We start from the raw sequence: 20466 nt of genomic DNA, 5'->3' as shown, positions 1-20466 counted from the left end.
GTCATCTCTCTGAATCTGTTTTATCATCTCTAAAATGGGTAAAACACTATCTGCACTATCATACCTATAATTTCATAAAAATCATCACAGATCATATGTCTACAAAGATATTGTAGTACATATAAACCAAATGTGGCCAGGCACAGTGGCCCATGACTGTATTCTCAGCACTTTGGGAGACTGATGTGGGAGGAATGCTTGAGGCCAGGAGTCCCAGACCAGCCTGGGAAACATAATGAGACCCCATCTCAACAACAACAACAAATTTTTTTTTTTAATTAGCCAGACGTGATGGCACTTGCCTATAGTCCTAGCTGCACACGAGGCTAAAGTGGGAGAATCCCTTGAGCCCAGGAATTTGAAGCTGCAGTGAGCAAGGATCGCTACTGTACTCCAGCCTGTGTGACAGAGCAAAACCCTGTTTCAAAAAACAAAATAAAACAAAAACAAAACGAAAAACAGGCTGAGGTAGGAGGATGGCTTGATACCAGGAGGTTGAGGCTGCAGTGAGCTGTGATCTAGCCACTGTACTCCAGTATAGGTGACAGAGCAAGACCTTATCTCAGTTTAATTAAAGGAAATTATATGAATGTATTTTTCCTTTCAATATTTATGTTTCCTCTCATGAACTGACAAACTAAACTTTAAGAGCCAGTAGTTTATTACTCTGTTCCTAAAAACATTAAAATAGTTAAAAGTAAATTACAAAATTACTGTCAGAAAAATATAGTAACAGTTAACATTTAATAAATGTCAGACATTGACTAAAGGGCATCACATAACTTTTCATTTGATTCTTACATGAAGGAAACCAATTATCTCTATTTTACAGATGAGGAATCTGAAGTTTCAGGAAGTTAAAGAGTAAGTAGTAAACCTATGATAAAAAAAAATTAAGCAGGTTAATCCGGAGTCCACAATTAACCACTCAACTGTTTCAAATACATTTTCCGGGTTGATACTCCAAGAAAAGGAGCAATGAGATGTGGTCTCAGCATACAGGTAGTCTTGTTGTTATAAAGCAGAGTGTTCCTAGTGAGCTAGGAGACCTGATGTGGAGGACAAGCCCACCCACATTGCAGGGAGACCGCCACAGACAGAAGCTAACGGCCAGCCACATGAAAGGCACGCCATTAGGGCAGGTTATGATGGACGTAATGCTCCCTGGAGTTGTGAACTGAAGAAGTCCTGTAGAATTTAGAACACATCGATTGACCTACAGCCAGCTACCAAACCGCATCAGAGCCTACGGGGCTGCATCTAGGTCTGCAAAGGTCCAGAAGTTACAGAGACTGCTGCTGCTTGGTGGTGAGTATGCAGAGAGCGGACCTGAGCAACGGAGAAAGTAACCAGAGAGCTGGAACCAAGAAATAAAAGTAGGAACTGGGGAAGAAGAGTCAATGAGACGAAAGAAAACAAAGCTGAAGTAAAGCCAGAAACCAGAAATACTGTAAGGCTCTGGTTCCCAAACTGTGCCCCCAGGAACCTTGGGGTGCCACAGTGAATTCAGAGGAATGCTACTAGATATTTTTAATTTGAGGGCAGCTAACACTCGACATCTCTCAGACACCCTGTGAACTACGAGCATGAAGTAGTTCAGCGCTTCAACATTAGATGGCATTATATTCCTTTCAATGACATCATGTCCTTGCAATATGATATCTGCTATAATAAAAATGAAGTGTAAACATAAAACTCAGTGTGGAACAGAAAATGAAGATGGTAGTTTCCAATCTGAATTCAAGTTTTGAAAAGTTGTGCAGTGCCCAACAGGTGCATACATACCTTAGTAAATATGAAGGATTAGATAAAAATGATAATTCTTTCTTTCAATTTATATGGTTCTGTTTTACAAAATGGCTACTAATTTATTAGGACCTATATACGTATTAAGTTGAATTAACTAATTAAGTTGAATATACTTATTAAGTTGATTTAATAAATGAAACTGTTAGGTATTTCTTTTAGCTTTGGGGCACTGGAAAAAAACTGAGACAGTATGAGCACTGAACTGAGACGTCATGGGAATATTACTTAGGGATTAAAGTTGTCTAGGGAAGATTGAAAAGTAAAGGATCTCAGCAGTGAGTTGCATATCTGTTTTCAAGGTCATATTATTATTATTATTATTATACTTTAAGTTCTGGGGTACATATGCAGAACGTGCAGGTTTGTTACATAGGTATATACGTGCCATGGTGGTTTGCTGCACCCATCAACCCATCATCCACATTGGGTATTTCTCCTAACGCTATCCCTCCCTCAGCCCCCCAACCCCCAACAGGCCCCAGTGTGTGATATTCTCCTCCCTGTGTCCATGCTTTGACATGGCAACACCACTCAATACAAAGGAGACTTGCCCCACTGAATCCTAGAAGCATCATGGGTCCTGACCCTTGTGGTCTGGTCCTGCTCAAGACATAATAAAGATCTGCCACAATGAGGATTAATTCAGGGACTTTAGATTTCCGCATGGCAATATGATAATCTGATGAAAACAAGTTATGTATCATGTATTTTATAATAGTACCTACCAAGTACTTATATACTTGGCATCTTATACAGACGGTCCCTGACTTACAATGGTTTGATTTAGGATTTTTTGACTTTATGACAGTGTAAAATTGATACACCCATTCCTTAGAAACTGTACTTTGGGTACCCATATAACCATTCTGTTTTTCACTTTCATTTCAGTATTCAATAAATCGATGAGATATTCAACACTTTATTGTACAATAGGCTTTGTGTTATATTATTTTGCCCAACTGTAGGCTAATGTAAGTGTTCTGAGCATGTTTAAGGTAGGATAGGCTAAGCTATGATGTTCCAAGGTTATGTGTATTAAATGCATTTTCAACTTACAATATTTTCAATTTACGATGGATTTATGGAGATGTAACCCCACCGCTAAGTCAGGAAACATTTATGTAATAATCTCACTTAACCTTTTGAGGTTTTACTGTTTCTGCTGTGTCTCTCATTTAACACGCAAGGAAACTGGAGCTTGCAGCAATTGGATACATTGCTCAAATGGACTCTGCTGGTATGCAGTAGTGTCAGGATGAGAATCCAGGAAGTTGGGACTTCAAAAGTAACACTGTTAATCACCATGCTGTCTTTTTCAGCTGTTAGGCCTTTAGATTTCTAAAGAAGTAAATATACACTAGACTTTCACATGGAACAAAGTACTTCAAAGGAGTACATATATTTTTATGTGGCCACATACATTCCTATTTTTGTTTATCTTGGTTTCTAAATCCTTAAAAAGTTTCCATCTTTTAGGTTTGCTAATGTTTATCATCATGAATAAAGATAACACAAATGGTTGTAACATAGTGCCATTAAAAAAAATCCAATATTGTCATGAATGTGACAAAAGACTCCCAATCCCCTTGTGATAAATTGGCACAAGCTTTCTGAAGAACATTTAACAGTAAGTCATTATGATTCATTACTCTGTGAGGAAGGAATCATAAGAGATATTTATCTTAATGTTATTATAATAGCAAAAAAAAACTTAAATGTCTAGTGATTATATATTTCATCATATGAATGTACCGAACTTTGGGTAGAAAAATCACACTTTCAAAGATTACTTAATGGCATAATAAATGCTCAAGACAATCTTTTAAAGAATCTATAAAATGGTATGTATTATATGAATTGAATAAACTATTAATTAGCAAAGGACTAGAAAGAAACAGTATATTCAACTTAATATTTTGGTTAATTATGAAAGGTAAAATTCTAAATGATTTTCTTTTTTTTCCTTAATGAATATGCATTAGTTTGCTAATCAAAAAAAGAGTAAGCTGGGTGTGGTGGCATGCACCTGCAGTTCTAGCTACTCAGGAGGCTGAGGCAGGAGGATCACTAAAGCCCATTGAGTTCAATTCCAGCCTGAGCAACATAGCAATACACTATCTCTTAGAAAAAAAAAAAAAAGAGGAAATGTGATGTGATTAAAATAAGATTCAGTACTTAACAAGGTAAATGCAGTCTAATACTTCATTCCCTAAACATCACCTGTATGTCAACAGCCAAGTCATACATAAAATTCATTTACATAAAGCTTTCCTGATTTTACTTCCAATAAGATAGTCTCTCTCCTCTAAATTCTCATACAGCTTTATTTGTACTTCTTTTATGATACTTTTGTCACCTTTTGCCTTTCTCAATAATTATCTATGTATATGTGCCATCCTTCCTACCAGACTATAGGTATTGGCATGTCAGGGCCAGATTTGCTTCATAATTACATCTGCCATGAGTCTGACTCCCATTCTCCCTGGATTTTAGTCATATTTGTAAGTGAATAGGGATTATACATTTTGGTATTTGTTTTCCCATCACACAATAGGCAATATGCCACCCACGCAGAATTGGTTTGTATATAGTTGCAGTGCTCTTTATGGCACCCAAGGAGACAAATAGGCTTAGTGGATGGCACCCCAAAATAGTTTTTTTCTGAGATTTTGGATATAGATATAGATATATGACATAATATATATTTAATTATATATATATAAAATAGTCCATATATCTAAAGATTGTCTGGCCTCTTGGGGGATACATTGGTCCGTGTATCCAAGATGCTTGAGCAGATGCTGAAAAACCACTTATCATTGCTCCCATATAGACAATTCAAGCCTGGCTTTGGAAGATTGTATGAACATCATATTCCTGATAGTCTCATAATCCTGATAGATGACAGTTTATAGAATCCTGCTGGGATTCTACATCATTGATTGAATGAATGACTAGAGGATGAATTTCTGGATAAATATACAAACTAACGAGTGGAATCCCCATATAGAACCTTCAGATCACCTTGTACAGGCAGAGAATGGGAAAATGCCACTCATCATTATACAGGCCTATAAAAGAAGCTAGATAACTTCAAGGAATGACCATCCTGGGAAGGCAGCTCCAACCACTAATCACAGCAGGCCACAGGTGGCCCTTTCATGTATGTGAGCCACAGGTAAAGTATGAGAACATTACATTCACCGCAGCATGTGCCAGGCAGCATGCTAAGCACTTGAACAAATCTAATTTTCTCAACAATCTCCTCATCTGGGAGACAGTACTCTACCCAGTTATAGATGGGAATAGAAGCTCAGAAGGGTCAAATAAACTGCTCTACGTCACACAATTAACATGTCATCAGAACTGGTTTTTTTTTTTTTTTTTTTTTTTTTTGAGTTGGAGTCTCGGTCTGTCACCCAGGCTGGAGTGCAGTGGTGCGATCTCGGCTCACTGCAAGCTCTGCCTCCCGGGTTCGCGCCATTCTCCTGCCTCAGCCTCCTGAGTAGCTGGGACTACAGGCACCTGCCACTGCGCCCGGCTAATTTTTTGTATTTTTAGTAGAGACGGGGTTTCACCATGTTAGCCAGGATGGTCTCGATCTCCTGACCTCGTGATCCACCCGCCTAGGCCTCCCAAAGTGCTGGGATTACAGGCGTGAGCCACCGCGCCCAGCCCAGAACTGGGTTTTTGCACACAAGGACATGTGAGTCCGACTCCCAAGCTCTTCAGATTATACCATGCTGACTCAGGAAGAAATTAAAGCCTATGAACAAGCAAATGATTGATTTACCCTTTTTCTACAAAAGTTTCCATGCAGACACATACAATTGTATTAGGTTAATGCAAAAATAAATAAACATTGTTGCTCCATCCTCATTCTTGGGGGAAACAAATGGTTTCTCCTCAGGATAATATAAAATCATATGCCTACTTGAAACATTCTTAGATACCCCATAATTTCTCAAGATACCTTTTAGTAGATCAGGTGATTTTCAGACATTAATTTACAGGTGACAAATTTTCCTAGGGTGATAAAACTAATTAGTGTGGATGTTTCAAATATTTTGAGAGGAAAGTCTATTTAGTGTGAAACAATCTATTTTCTCTCATAGCTCTTCAAGAGCCAAGAATTTTGTCCTAGTGGTTTTGTGTTTTTTTCCCCTAACTCTCCTTTCCTTTCCTTTTCCCTTCTGATCCTCTCCCCTGTAAAGCAAGTGTGCAAACTCACATGCCTGGGGCAATCACGGATACTCACAGTACCAAAAATGTACCCATTTCAGTGGAAAAGGTGAAAAGGGTTTTAAAATTGAGCAAGGACAGGTTGAATGCCATGTAATTTAAACCAAAGCCAGCAACTCCTCACACGGTCATTGTTGAAGGTTTGTGTGACGTAGGTACTGATGCCTGAATCCCAACACAAAGATTCTATTTCAATAGTCTGGGCTGAGGCCCAAAAATCAGCCTTTAAACAAGCATCCCAGGTGACTCAGATGCAAGGTGGCCCTTGGACCACACCTGGAGGAACACTGACGTAGCGAAGTCCTTCATGGTACAGATAAAGAAGTTGTCGTAAAGGTTAAGTGGATTGCCCAAAGTCAATCCAACGAGTAAGTGGCAAATCTGGAATTAGAATACAGCTAACGCCTTTGCAACTACACTACATCACATTTTTTACTTAGCATTCCACACTTTTTTTTTTTAATTTGGGTCACTGCTCTATAAGTAGCAGCTGCGAAAACATTCATAGCTTACATTTGTGTGGCACTTCCTATAAAAAGAGCTCTCACATTCATTATCCAATATGATCCTCACAAAAATATATTTTCTGTATTTGGCAGATGAAGGGGCTGAAATTCAGAGAGATTAAGATTCTTGCTCAAAGTTATACTCAATTTGGGACAAAGTAGGACTTAATGAGTTCTGAAAACTAGTAAACACTCAAATGTTAACCATTATTATTATATTTCCTTTTTAGAAACTCTCAGAACTAAAAATATTGACCTAGGAAAAGTTAAGAAAAGTAGGAAAAATTGAAAACAAAACTGAAAACAGCCAAACTGCATGCAATAAAGTTTATTACATATTAGAATAAATTTGATTTGATTCAAAAATGAATCAAATCTTTTTTATAAAATTTAGCTGTAAAATAAGGCCAAGGAAAAGTAAACGTGAGAGGAAAAATAACTCACAATAGTAGATGGTTTAGTTACTGCAATTTGGTATGTTAAAAAACTAATCAATAAGTTAAGCCTTCATACACAAATCTTTGACATACACAAAGATTTTAGTCTTATGAAAATTTTAGCTATATCTGAAACTTGTAGCAAACTAGAAATATTTTAACTGTGCTATATGTTGAAGGGATTAAAGTGAATTAATAATATATACTCTAGAAATGTCTTCTCAATAAAAATCAATGTTACTGTAATTCTGATTTAAATATCCATATTTATAAAGATAGTACAAAAATGTCCTCAAAGTTTAATCAAAACAATGGGTCAAAATGTCCCATGATCTCAATAAGCTTCCTAGTAATAAAGCTACATCTGTTACTATTAAAGTTATAAATCAGTAACTGCAGAAGGACAATACACTGAACATGTAATATTTTATAATTTAATGGTAGTAAATCAGTTATATAATATAGATAGAGCAATACATAGAAATGAATATTTTTTGTTTCTGCTTCTCATTTCAATGCTTTTTAAATTTACAAATGCTTTCGGACAGATTTCTTGCCTTAAAGTATTAATACTAATTTAGATTGAACTGAAGCATTAAGAAATTCCACTAAGGAATTCTATTAATGTTACTATCTCACTATGCTAATATAACATAACTACAGTTAGAATTACTCATATTTTGTTTCTATAGCATGCTCTGCCACTCTAAATAAGTAGTTCTCATATACTGGTACTCTAGAATATATGTATGGTGCCTTAGAAATAGTGTTTTTAATTAAAACATCTTCACTTTTCTTCTAGAACATTAGAATTTGCCAAATTAAACAAAGCCAGTGCTCTAATCTCTACCGTCTGATCGTTTTATACACACGCACACATACATATACACACACACACCTTTTAAAGAATGTCTAAATACAGCCTCTTTTGCTTTAGTTCAGAAACTCACTGATTCCAGCTCCTCAATTTATAGCTTGGCCTTTCCTCTCAGACTGGACCAATATACAAAGGAGTACCACGTGCTTGGCAAGGTTAGCAAACCCAATCCCTTCAGCATAAAATGGTGAATCACTTGCTGGCTACAGCAAAAGCTTCTGGACTGTTCACTTCATCCATCTTTTCTGCATGTTCTTTAAGGCTAGGCTCCTAAGTGGCTACCTTCTCTCTCCCAAGAGAAAGGAAAATAACTTGAGTGAATGAGTTCATGCCTGCAATATAAATATGAGAAGCTTTTTGAAGCACAGAAATACCTGTTTAGAATGAACTCATGGAAAACCCAACTTAAAATGCAGTGTTCTTTGTGTCAACAAAAGTCTACTTGGGCAGAATAAATAAGTGAAGCCATGAATTTCCAGTCTCCCAATGCCAGATTAAATCCCATTTCTTCAAAAAGACCCTGTTATTGCTGTGTCACCCTATTAGAACCTCATATTTGCTTTGGATCATTATAATAACTCCTCTATGGGTGCAGGAGCCCTGCCAGGGTTTAAGTAAAGCCATGACCACATTCAGTCTAGACACTATCATCTTCACTAAAATACATGAACAGAAAGTAGCTTCTCAGAGGCACAGGCTCTAGTTAGGCCTCAAAGAAAAACAATATCAAAGGTACCAACAGAAGAAGAAAATTGTTTATATGAAAAAAACAAATTTCATTAAAATGCTTTTTTCAAAGAGCATGACAAAGACTATGTAACAGAAGGGAAAAATTCAATTTTGACACAGAAGTTTACAACATTACCCGTTCATAAGCAAGCACAATTTCTGAGAAAACAAGATTCTATAAACTGAATACAATCCTTTATTTCAAGGCAACTCAAAATAAAATGCAGAAATAGTAAATAAGTGAAACTTCTTGTATAGTTAAATTGAACTCCAGGATAATATGGAAGCCTATAAGACAAAGGAGAAAATCCATGTAATATAGAATTGATTGCTATCTAAAATGCTGTATTTCCCAGCCAATAATGTGTGTGTGTGTGTGTGTGTGTGTGTGTGTGTGTGTGTGTTATAGTTGCCAGATAAAACACAAGATACCCAGTTAAATTTTAATTTCAAATAAAAAAGAAGTATTTGTTTTTTAGTATAAGTATATCCCATGCAATTATTTTTATTGGCTAAATTCGGCAATTCATGTGTGTGCCTCCTATGTTCATTCTCATTTTTTCAATCTGTATCAGGAAATCAGAAATGATGCTTCGAGTTGCAAAGAACGTAAACCCCTCAAAAATAGAACTACACATTTCCAGATGAAACAGCTGCCTGTGAATTCTACTGCTGTAACAATAACAAAAAACACCTGAAGACATTCTGAAACCTCAACCAGGCCATTACAGACTGTAAAATACCATAGAAAATTATATTCTCGTTATGTTTCAGGTATAGGTGTCGACTTTTCCTGGCAATGATCTTTCAGATCCTGAAACACATACACGTCACTGTCAATCCCTTCTTCTTCTCCATAGGATGTTAATCTGACATATAGAAATGAATCCCTTTCCACCGGACGTGGTGGCTCACGCCTGTAATCCAGCACTTTGGGAGGCCGAGGCAGGCAGATTACCTGAGATTGAGAGTTCAATACCACCCTGACCAACATGGAGAAACTCCGTCTCTACTAAATACAAAAAATTAGCTGGGTGTGGTGGCCTGTAATCCCAGCTGCTCGGGAGGCTGAGGCAAGAGAATCGCTTGAACCCAGGAGGCAGAGGTTGCAGTGAGCCGGAGATTGCGCCATTGCACTCCAGCCTAGACAACAAGAGCAAAACTCCATCTCAAAAAATAAAAATAAAAATAAAAATAAATTAATCCCTTTCCTTATAGGTCAGTAACCATTCAAAACCCGTTTACTTCATAACCAGTTTGATGATGTCAAATTGCTATCTCTAGTCAATTAAAGAAAGTGAATATTGGGCCGGGCTTGGTAGCTCCCAGCACTTTGGGAGGCTGAGGTGGGTGGATCACCTGACGTTGTGAGTTCTAGACCAGCCTGACCAACATGGAGAAACCCCGTCTCTACTAAAACTTCAAAATCAGCCGGGCGTGGTGGCACGTGCCTATAGTCCCAGCTACCCCGGAGGCTGAGGCAGGAGAATTTCTTGAACCCGGGAGGCAGATGTTGCGGTGAACCGAGATCACGCCACTGCACTCCAGCCTGGGCAACAAGAGCGAAATTCCGTCACAAAAACAAAAAAAAAGTGAATATTATGCCAGTGCAAAATGCAGCCAGAAAGTTATAAGTAAATATTATCTGACAATTCTGGAAGCTTCCCTTTCCACTCTAAGGATTTATACAAGATGTACATGCCTAACAACGGCTATTGTCGTAGCTAAGTGAAATACTAATTACAATATAAGAAAAGTAATTGAATATTTCATTCAATTCAGGGTATAAAGAATATCTAATAGAAATAATTCCTTTGCCTAGGCTTACTTAGCAAACTTCTATACATCATCTAAGATGAAATTCCAACATCAATTTCATCTTGAAGTCTTTTCCAGACATTGCCCGGTGAAATACAGCATTCACATAGCACTTTGCCTATTTTGTCATATTATATTGTGTTTATTTACCATGTTATATTGCACTTATTTAAATTATCTGTCATTATCTGCTACAGTGAGAGCTTCTTGAAAGCGGGATACATATTTTTGTTGATCTTTGCAGTCATACTCATTAACAGAGAGTCTAGAAGACTTCAATGCATGTTTGCTGACAAAATAAACTATTATTAACAAGTTTGCAAAAAAAATTCTGATGGTAGTTTCTTTTGCTGTGCAGAAGCTCTTAATTAGATCCCATTTGTCAATTTTGGCTTTTGTTGCCATTGCTTTTGGTGTTTTAGACATGAAGTCCTTGCCCATGCCTATGGCCTGAATGGTATTGCCTAGGTTTTCTTCTAGGGTTTTTATGGTTTTAGGTCTAACATTTAAGTCTTTAATCCATCTTGAATTAATTTTTGTATAAGGTGTAAGGAAGGGATCCAGTTTCAGCTTTCTACATATGGCTAGCCAGTTTTCCCAGCACCATTTATTAAATAGGGAATCGTTTCCCCATTTCTTGTTTTTGTCAGGTTTGTCAAAGATCAGATGGTTGTAGATATGTGGCATTATTTCTGAGGGCTCTGTTCTGTTCCATTGGTCTATATCTCTGTTTTGGTACCAGTACCATGCTGTTTTGGTTACTGTAGCCTTGTAGTATAGTTTGAAGTCAGGTAGCATGATGCCTCCAGCTTTGTTCTTTTGGCTTAGGATTGACTTGGCAATGTGGGAAGTTTTCACTGGAACTTAGCCTTAAAAAAAGTCCTGAGAGGCAGGAGTTGTAGCTGCTTAATTATAACGACCTTATGGCAAATATCCCTTTGAATGAGATCCACTATTAAATCGCATTGAATTTTTGGCTACCTGGGTATATTACTATTGTAACTAGGAAACCTGTAAAACTCCCAATCCAGAACAAGAGGTATATTTCATGTAGTCATTCAACAAATATCTAGAGTGCCAGGACCTATTCTAGGTGCTGGGAAGTAAGATAAAGCCCCGGCATCATAGAACAGCCATGATGATTCTTCACAGAGATTCATGAGGTAGCAGTGAGAGATTAGGAGTTATTAATAAATAGCATTTTCTTTGTAAGTAAATGACGATGAATCCCAGACTAAAGGATTCATAGGTGGTCAAACTGTGAAGCTAGGACCGGCTAGAGAACAGCAATCAGGTCTCATGACCCCAGCCATTCGTCATTTCTTCCATACATGCCAGACATGGCCCTTCACTGCTGATCAAAAGGAAACAGAATAACAGAACGGTGCCCTAGATCAGGGGTTCGAAATCCCCAGGCCATGGACCAGTAACAGTCCATAGCCTGTTAAGAATCGGGCTGCACAGCAGGAGGTGAGCAGCAGATGCGCAAGCATTACTGCTTGAGCTCTGCCTCCTGCCAGATCAGTGGAGGCATTAGATTCTCATAGGAGTGTGAACCCTATTGTGATTTGCAGATGTGAGGGATCTAGATTGCATGCTTCTTATGAGAATCTAACTAATGCCTGATGATCTAAGTTGGAACATTTCATCCCTAAACCATTCCCCCTCCTCCAACCCATCTGTGGAAAAATTGTCTTCCATGAAAGTGATTCCTGGGGCCAAAAAGGTTGGGGACCACTGCCCTAGATGATGCCTGGGCTTTCAGCTGTGCCTTAAGTACTGCAGATCCATCTGAGGGAGCTCATGACTTTCTTATAGACATTGACAAAGTGGCCTGTTACATTCCAAAGTTCATTTTAATAGTCAACACCATTTAACCAACTCTGAAGAGTTAGCAGGTCAGAACTATTAGCATTTCCTGTGATGCTAACAGGATTTTTCATACATAGGGCTGAGGCTCAACAAGTAGGGTGTAGGCAAAGCTGCAGTAAAAGCAAAGGCCATTCATTCGGGATAAAAATTTACAGAGTATAATTCGAGCCAACAGCTGCTGGAACACAATAGTAATTTCATTCTATGTCATAGAAATGAAGCACCATCTCGAACATCAAATTATACGTGGACTTGGTGTGTAGGTAGATGTGAATGGATGTGGGTGTGTCAAAAAAGAGAAAGGGAAAGAAAAAGGAGGGGAATTCTCATGAGGACACAACCTAAGAGTAATGATAATACTTGCTACCATTAAGTGTCTTCTGTAAGCCACATGTATGTGCTTTACATAAATCAGTTCATCTAATGCTCACAACCACTTGAGAAAGGCCCTATGATTCTTACTTTGTTAATTCTGAAACCAAGACTCAGAGAGGTTAAGTCAGTTATTTGGGACTACGGAACTCATAAGCAAGGAGCCAGGATGTGAACTTCAAACTCTGGCCTATCTTACTCCAAATCTAAACTCTCAACCCCTAGGAAACAGTGATTCTCAGTGGTCACCACAATTCATTTAAGAAATCTTTGCATCATTTATTACCTTTAACGACAAGGAAAAGTAAATGACTTTCCAACATTCATATTTGGATGAACAAGAGTCTCGCCCAGACAAGGCCTGAATCACTCTCAACAGACCTAAAATAAGAGCTTCATGTTCTGGTTCCTCTGTCCACACTTCAAAAGGAACTCTGTTAGGTTCATGTGGTATTTTTGGTTTCTGTTTCTGTTTAAACGTTTCTTCTGAGAAAAAATATTTGAATGGAGATGGGCAACAAAAGGGTATAAAGAGCTGGTGTTTGAAAGTTGTTTTCTGTTTTGACCCAAGCCCAGGATGTGGGGTCTGGGAAGCACTGTGGGACTTTTGCAAGGACTGTCTCCTGGCCACCACCCATGGTGCCAAGCAGCCTAATGGCTGGCCAAACAATCGAGGCTCTCATGGATATTCGCTCAGGTTCTTCCTCAAAGAGGCCTTTACAGGGATGCCACTGGGACCTGAGGAGACATGGGGTAGCTTTAGTTCCCCTTCAGAGTAACAGAATGTGTAGCTGGTCACCTGTGGCCAGGGAATAAGAGACTCTGTGTCCATTCCCTGCCCCTAGCAACAGGACCAATTGGCAAGTCTTCCCTTCCTGCCACATGGCTCTCCCACAGGAAAGTAAAGCCCCCAGATTCATCTCTTTGAGAGGATCCTTTATACACTCGCCTCCCTTTAATGGGGGATAGTGCATCTAAAAGCTTATTATTAGAGAAGGTAATGGCTGGTCTGAGTGCAGGGACGTGTACAACTAATTGATTATAACCAATTACAGATTTCTTTGTTCTTTCTCCACTCCCACTGTTCTACTTGACTAGCCTTAAAAAATAAAAAAGAAGGTGGAATGCACCGTTCATACAAAGAAGAATCATAGTCCCTTATTTTTGTCCCAGTCCCCTTTCAAGTTTTCCTCTAGAAAGCTCTACATGGTTGATCCACAGTAGTTACTGTCCTTATAATTTTATTTACAGAATAAATAGAATCCTAAGTAATCTTGGAAATCAAATTGGTCACCTTATCATACAGAAAAAATTAACACACAGGGAAAGTAACTTGCCCAGAATCATCCAGATAGTTCTTGTCAAAGAGTAGATTCCAGAGGTGCCCTGACTCAGTGAATATAACTGAACACACACACAAACACACACACACACACACACACACACACACACACACAGAGAGAGAGAGTGAGAGAGAGAGGAGAGGAGAGAGAGAGCACAAACTTAATATAAAAACCAAGTGGAATGAAAAATAGTAACATAATGCTGTTGTCAAGAAAGCTAACAAGATGCTAATATATGTGAAAAGCTACTATATGTGATGCTAATAATGTACAAGCGATTCAGTTTCAGATAACTTTTTTCAAGGTTTAATTAGGGAGGGAGATTACCAATTGGTTATAAGAAGACCTATTCAAGGAAACTCTTCCTTTGAGAACCAGTTACCTTCACAGCCACAATGTTTACACCTAATCCTGGCTAGCCACATAAATACATGGCTGAAGTTCCCAAAAAAAGATGAAGATGGAAAGTGTGGATGGGACTGAACAAGGCAGGGGCAGTAAAAACAGCACCTTAGTGGAAGTCAGGAAACTTGGATCCTGGCTTGGATCATGAGCTAACTAAGACCTGAAGTTCTCAATTAACCTGGGGGTCTCGGTCTCTTCATTTGTAAGATGTGGGAGTTGGATGATATAATTTTTAGGGATCCTTTCAAGTTCTAAGAATTCTAAATCTGGACCGACTCCAGCCTTAAAAAAAAAAAAAGCCAATTATACACAGCAATACAAGTCCAGTGTTGAGAGCTGCATTTGAAAAACTAAAAGAGAACCTAGAAAAAAATATTGGCTGGGCATGGTGGCTCACACCTGAAATCTCAACACTTTGGGAGGCTGAGGTGAGTAGATCACTTGAGCTCACGAGTTCAACACCAGCCTAGGCAACATGGTGAAACCCTGGCTCTAAAACAAAAAAAAGAACAAACAGAGAGCAGAGCCTCAGAGGAGGGTGACCATTCATCCTAGGTTGCCCTAAACAGTCTTGATTTACTCCTGTTATCCCAGATTCCCAACAGTTAGTGCCTGTTTTCACTCCCAAAAGCATCTCAGTTTGGATGATACATTATGTGAGGACTCTGCCTATAAGGAATTGGTGTTCATTTGATCTTGGGGAACCCTTCACCGTCTCCCAACTCCCACAGACAGAAGCTCAAACTTCTCAGTATGTTATAAAGGTTTTGACCCTCTTGTCAAAACTCCATCTGGCATATCTACTAAATGCTAATCACACCTGACTACTTTCAGTTCCTCAAAGGTGATCATCATTGCTCATGAACTGGTCACCTTCTCCTCCACCCAATGCTACAGTAAGGCAAGCTCCTCTACATCCAGCAAGACTCAGCTCAAGATTGCCTCCTCTGGGAGCCCCTCCCATCACTCCACTCGTCATCACTCTCTGCCCATACCTCTACTAGCACATGAACCCGAGTGCTTTGCAGCTCTTTTTTAGTCTCCTCTACTACATCATAAGCTCTGTAAAGAATTTTTTCTCTTATCCCTTAGCACACAATTAGCACTCAACAACATGCTTGTTGAAGTAAACTGAAAAGAGAAGCACATATAGATTTGCTAATAGGATAGTAGCCAAATTAGATCTTTCATCAAAGTGAACAAGAAAACTATGGTCTTAAACTTATCTGACTCCTGCCACTTTCGTCACCACTGGTGACAGTCACCATGGTATGTGAAGAGTCAGTGTCCTGTGGCCAAAAGGCATGGTCTACAAGAATCTGACAGCTGATTTCCAGTTCTGCCACTTACAAAAAGAATGATCTTAGACAAGTTACTTATCCTATCCTAATTCAGTTCCCTCAACATAAAATGAGGAAAATGTAACTCCTTGATGTAAGAGTATAAACAACACAGGAAGAGTAGGGCCGCATACGGACCCTAGTACAGAGAATGTAAGACATAAGGAGTAATTTAGCTTCCATGGTGATCGTTTCCAACCAGAACAAACTAGAAAAACAGTGTCTCCCTCTTCTTCCCCAAAGAGGTAAGCCACACCTGGATTCATTTTACTCTATGTCTCTCCCCAGGACTCAGATGTAAAAACTTCACATCTTAACCATGATTTTCTCTTTTCAAATTCTGGATCTCCTCCTCTCTAAGTATCCTGGACAGAAGTGTCATCACAAAGAATACAGCCAAAAAGGAAAGGACTTATAATTCAAGACATGCCATGGTCAAATAAGGAAGAACATCTTGACGGCCACTCTGACTCAATAGTGGAAACGACTCAGAAGGAATTCTTGGTAAAATGTCAAGTAGGGAGACTTCAAGCCTAGGGAGGGATTACATGACTTTATGCTAGGGCAATGAACCTTCAAGTTAACTATACCTTGAACAAAATCCTCCCTCAATCAGAAGCCATCAGTTAGTGCTGCTGCAACACGAAACAGTGGAAAAGGGTGGATGAAATGAGGGTCATCAGAAGCAAAAGGAAGAAAAGATTGCTCCCTTAAAAGCTTTCTCTGCCCAGGGAAACAAAGCCCAGTCAGCACAGCTAGGCAGTTTCAACAGAAACAAATGAGATCACAGTGTTTCAATTTAATAGCACACACTGCTTGCTGTTCAAATGTTATAACTAAATACAGCATGTGCTGCTAGTTGTTTTGATTAAAGGGAAGTAGAATAACATGGAGGGGAAAAACACATGGGTTCTGAAACCCAAGTGCCCAACCTTGAATCCCAGCTCCTGACCTTGAATCCCCGTTCCTATACTTCCTAGCTGTGTGGCTGTGGGGAGTTACCTAACCTCTCCTTACCTCAGTTTTTATCATCTGGAAAATAAGGATAACAAATCAATAACAGTACCTATACTCCATAGGGTTGTAATTTACAAATACTAATTTCTAAGGTAGCACATGATTTATGCCAGATAAGTATTTCACAACTAAAAATAATTATTAAGATCCAGTACTCACTCAAAAGCAGCTTAATACAAGATCATGCTTAAAAACCAGCCATTGGTATTGCCCATTATTAATCTCAAAGATGACTTTATTTTAATATAACTTGACTCATAACAAGTCAGTTGCTGACCAACAAATTCTTCTTTTGATCATGAAGACTGAATAGGTCTAAAACCCAGGGATCATTTTGATGAAGTGAAAATGGAAACTGAGTAATCATTCCCAGAATAAATGGAAGTAAAACAAACATATTATTTACTGAGCACCCATTGTAGCCAGGAGTTTTCCAGGCTGTTGTATTTTAGAAGGCATGGAACATAAAGGTGTCGCTAGGTTTGGCTCCCACATAGCTGAATAAAGTGGCATTTACTGTAGTGAATTCACTACGGCTCTGGTCTTCAGTTTTGAAGGCAGAGAAAATTGGTTTTGTCATCACATGCATTCCCTCAGCATTTATTGACTACCTACTTTGTACCAGATAGCCGTGACAGGCAATGTGGCAACGTGGAGAAAACAAACAATCATTACAATCCTGCCTGCCCTCACAAACCTGGCAATCTGGCAGTGAAGACAAATACTAAAAACCAAATGTACACAAACTAAAGTAAAATAACCAGATTATCAATGGACTAATTTACAAAGAGAAGAACTTCGAGTAGACCAGAATTCTTGTTCCTACTGAAGTGGGAGACCAGCAGGACTTGTTTTCACAACGCTGCTGATCAAAACAGGATGTAGGAAAGAAACCAATCCAAACCAGCAAGGACCAGGAATCATAACACATTTGCATTAGACATTCCTACCAGCACCATGACGGTTTACAAATGCAATGGCAATGACTTGGAAGTTAACCTTACATGGTTTCAGGAACTCCCCACCCCTTTTCCAGGAAGTTCATGAATAACCTGTTTAATTATATTTAGCATTAAGAGTGGGGGCCCAGGCATGGTGGCTTATGCCTGCAATCCCAGCATTTTGGGAGGCCAAGGCAGGAAGATCACTGGAACCCAGAAGCTCAAGACCAGCCTGGGCAACATGACAAAACCCCATCTCTACAAAAAAAAAAGAAAAAAGAAAAAAAATATCTGGGTAGCTGGGTGTGGTGGTATGCACCTGTAATCTCAGCTAATTGAGAGGCTGAAGTGGGAGAACTGCTGGAGCCTAGGAGGTCCAGGCTACAATGAGCCAAGATCATGCCACTGCACTCCAGCCTGGGTGATACAGCAAGACCCTGTCTCAAAGAAAAAGAAAAAAGAATGGGTATAAATATAACTAGCCAGCAATCCATTAGTGCTGTTCTGTGCTACCCTGCCTATGAGATAGCCCTGCTCTGCCTTTGGAGTGGTCATTTGGCTGTACACTGTTACCCTAACAAACTTGCTTTCTTTCACTGTTGGTTCACTCTTGAATTCTTTCCTGGGCAGAGCCAAGAACTCCCCCAGGCTGAGCCCCAATTTTGGGGTTTGCCTACATTATGACAAGACCAACCCATGTCTCCCATGTAACCGTGCCTATCTAAGGATGGACACTTACAGTTCAAATAGGGGAGCATACTGTAGGAATGGCATTAGGCATCACGCCTTGAAAAACATCTGTTAGGATTGTGACTTCCCCATTCTAAACTTTCCAACCACTCCCTGCCCACATCCTGCCCATTCTCTTATTCTTGCTACTTTTCTCAAAAAGGCTACGGTCCATTTAATTTCTGTTTCCTATATTACAATCTTATTCCCATCTTTCTTCACCAAATACCTTCACCTATCACCGTGACGGGGTTTTCCATGTTCTGAAAGTTCTTCCATCTCACAGCTTTAAAAATCATGCTCTTTATTCCAGAGATGTCAACTGCATTAGATCTTTGTGGAGTATACTAGTTTAAATATTATTTCTGTTATTTTAAAGTTGGTAGTTGTGCAGTGGTAGTAGTTGGGCATGGGAAAGTGGCATTTAGGGCAGATGTACACTGAAACACTAGCTCCTATAGCCTCAAAATGATTATTTCAACCTGAAAAACAACCCAATGAGGCACAAAAGTATGTGAATCATTCAGTACATTGCACACTGGAATACACAAGATATTATACAAAGGTCAAAATTAAAACAAGAACTTGGCAGGTTAATAGTCCAAGTTCAGTAGTCATTTGCTGCTGGCAATTCTGCAAACTATGAGTAGCACTTGTCGTAATAGAAAAAGTTCATGAATATAAAAAATGTCAACCAACATTCAGGTCATCAGCAAATAAATATTTGAGTCAATACAGAAAAAAAGTCTCATGTTATTTAATGTCTCATGTTTTATTTCATACAAAAATAGCATCCATGGTAAACAAAGATGTGTTTTATCCACATCATGGAAAATGTGGCCTTGTGGCACAGGTGTGCTTAAGGTCCTGTTAATAAACATACAGAGAAACCATTTTTGTAGTTCTACTAATCTTCATTGGATGCAATAAGACAATCTCATATCTGAGGTGATGGGGTCCTCAGTGTTTCAGTTAGTTAGGCAGGGTTTTAGGTGTGTCAGTGATCCCAAGGCTTAGTTGCTATTCTCACAGGTCTACAAGAGGGTCAACAATGAGTATAGCTGAAAATGATGTCCATGACGCAGTCATCCTAACCAAAACAGACGAGACCTATGCATCAATCTGAATACTACTTTATATAATGATCAGCAGGACCCTGTCTCCTTCCAGTGGCTAAAATTAAGGTAATTCCCAGAGTTTCAGAGGAGCCACATAATCCCATGTTACATTCACCCAAAAATGCTATATAAATTGGAGCACAGAGAATTATAGGAACTTTCCATTGAATTTCTGTGGGGAAAGAGGAGGTGATAAAATGTTTTTTTTTCAATTTCCATAGGGAAAGATGAAATGATAAAAGGTTTTCAAAAAAGATTTTTTAATGTGATCAAACGTTAACCTGAATATAGTCTATGGAGAATGTATAATTCCATTGGGTAATTATTTTAAAAAACTCTCACTCTACTCCAAGCTCCAAAGGAAATGTCTGTATCTGTCCTTTTCATGGAGCCAGCACAGAGCGTAGAACATAGTAGGTGCTCTTTAACTACCTTCTACACACATAAGTGAATATATTCTTCTTGATCACTACTATGAATTTTTCATCCAAGAGAAACAGTGCTTATTTAAAAGCAGAAGGTATTTGAGTCTACAAATCTTGCTCTTCACCTTGAAATATGAATTAACCTCCATTACTACAAATAGAAAATTAATAGAAAAGAAGGAAGTTTTCATGAAGATGACTGTCAGAGAATATCATTAATTCCAATCTGTTTTGTTCAGTAAATCTATATGAAACCTTGATATACTACCTATAATGTAGTAACAATTACAGAATAGACTAACAAAAATAACTATATATGGAAGCATATTCATATTCTACAAAAGCACTTTCTGTCTGAAAATATGTAATACAGAAACCACAATGCAAAAGTTTCACAATTTAGGCTGCAAGAAAAATGAGATGAGTTTGACTGGTAATTCTGGTATTTTCAATATTAGATAGCCAAACTCTTCAATGACATCTTTT

General features: G+C 38.6%; 1 protein-coding gene across 12 annotated transcripts in view; it reads right to left on the bottom strand.

Annotated features, from left to right (window-relative positions):
• Positions 1–20466, bottom strand: part of LPAR1 (lysophosphatidic acid receptor 1) — a 165840-nt gene that overhangs the window by 47198 nt on the left and 98176 nt on the right. The gene's annotated exons all lie outside the window — the stretch shown is intronic.

Source organism: Pan troglodytes, chromosome 11, assembly GCF_028858775.2.
Source record: "Pan troglodytes isolate AG18354 chromosome 11, NHGRI_mPanTro3-v2.0_pri, whole genome shotgun sequence".
In the NCBI taxonomy this organism is placed as follows: domain Eukaryota; kingdom Metazoa; phylum Chordata; class Mammalia; order Primates; family Hominidae; genus Pan; species Pan troglodytes.
Note: the sequence above shows the minus strand (reverse complement) of the source record. Positions and strands in the feature narration are given on the sequence as shown.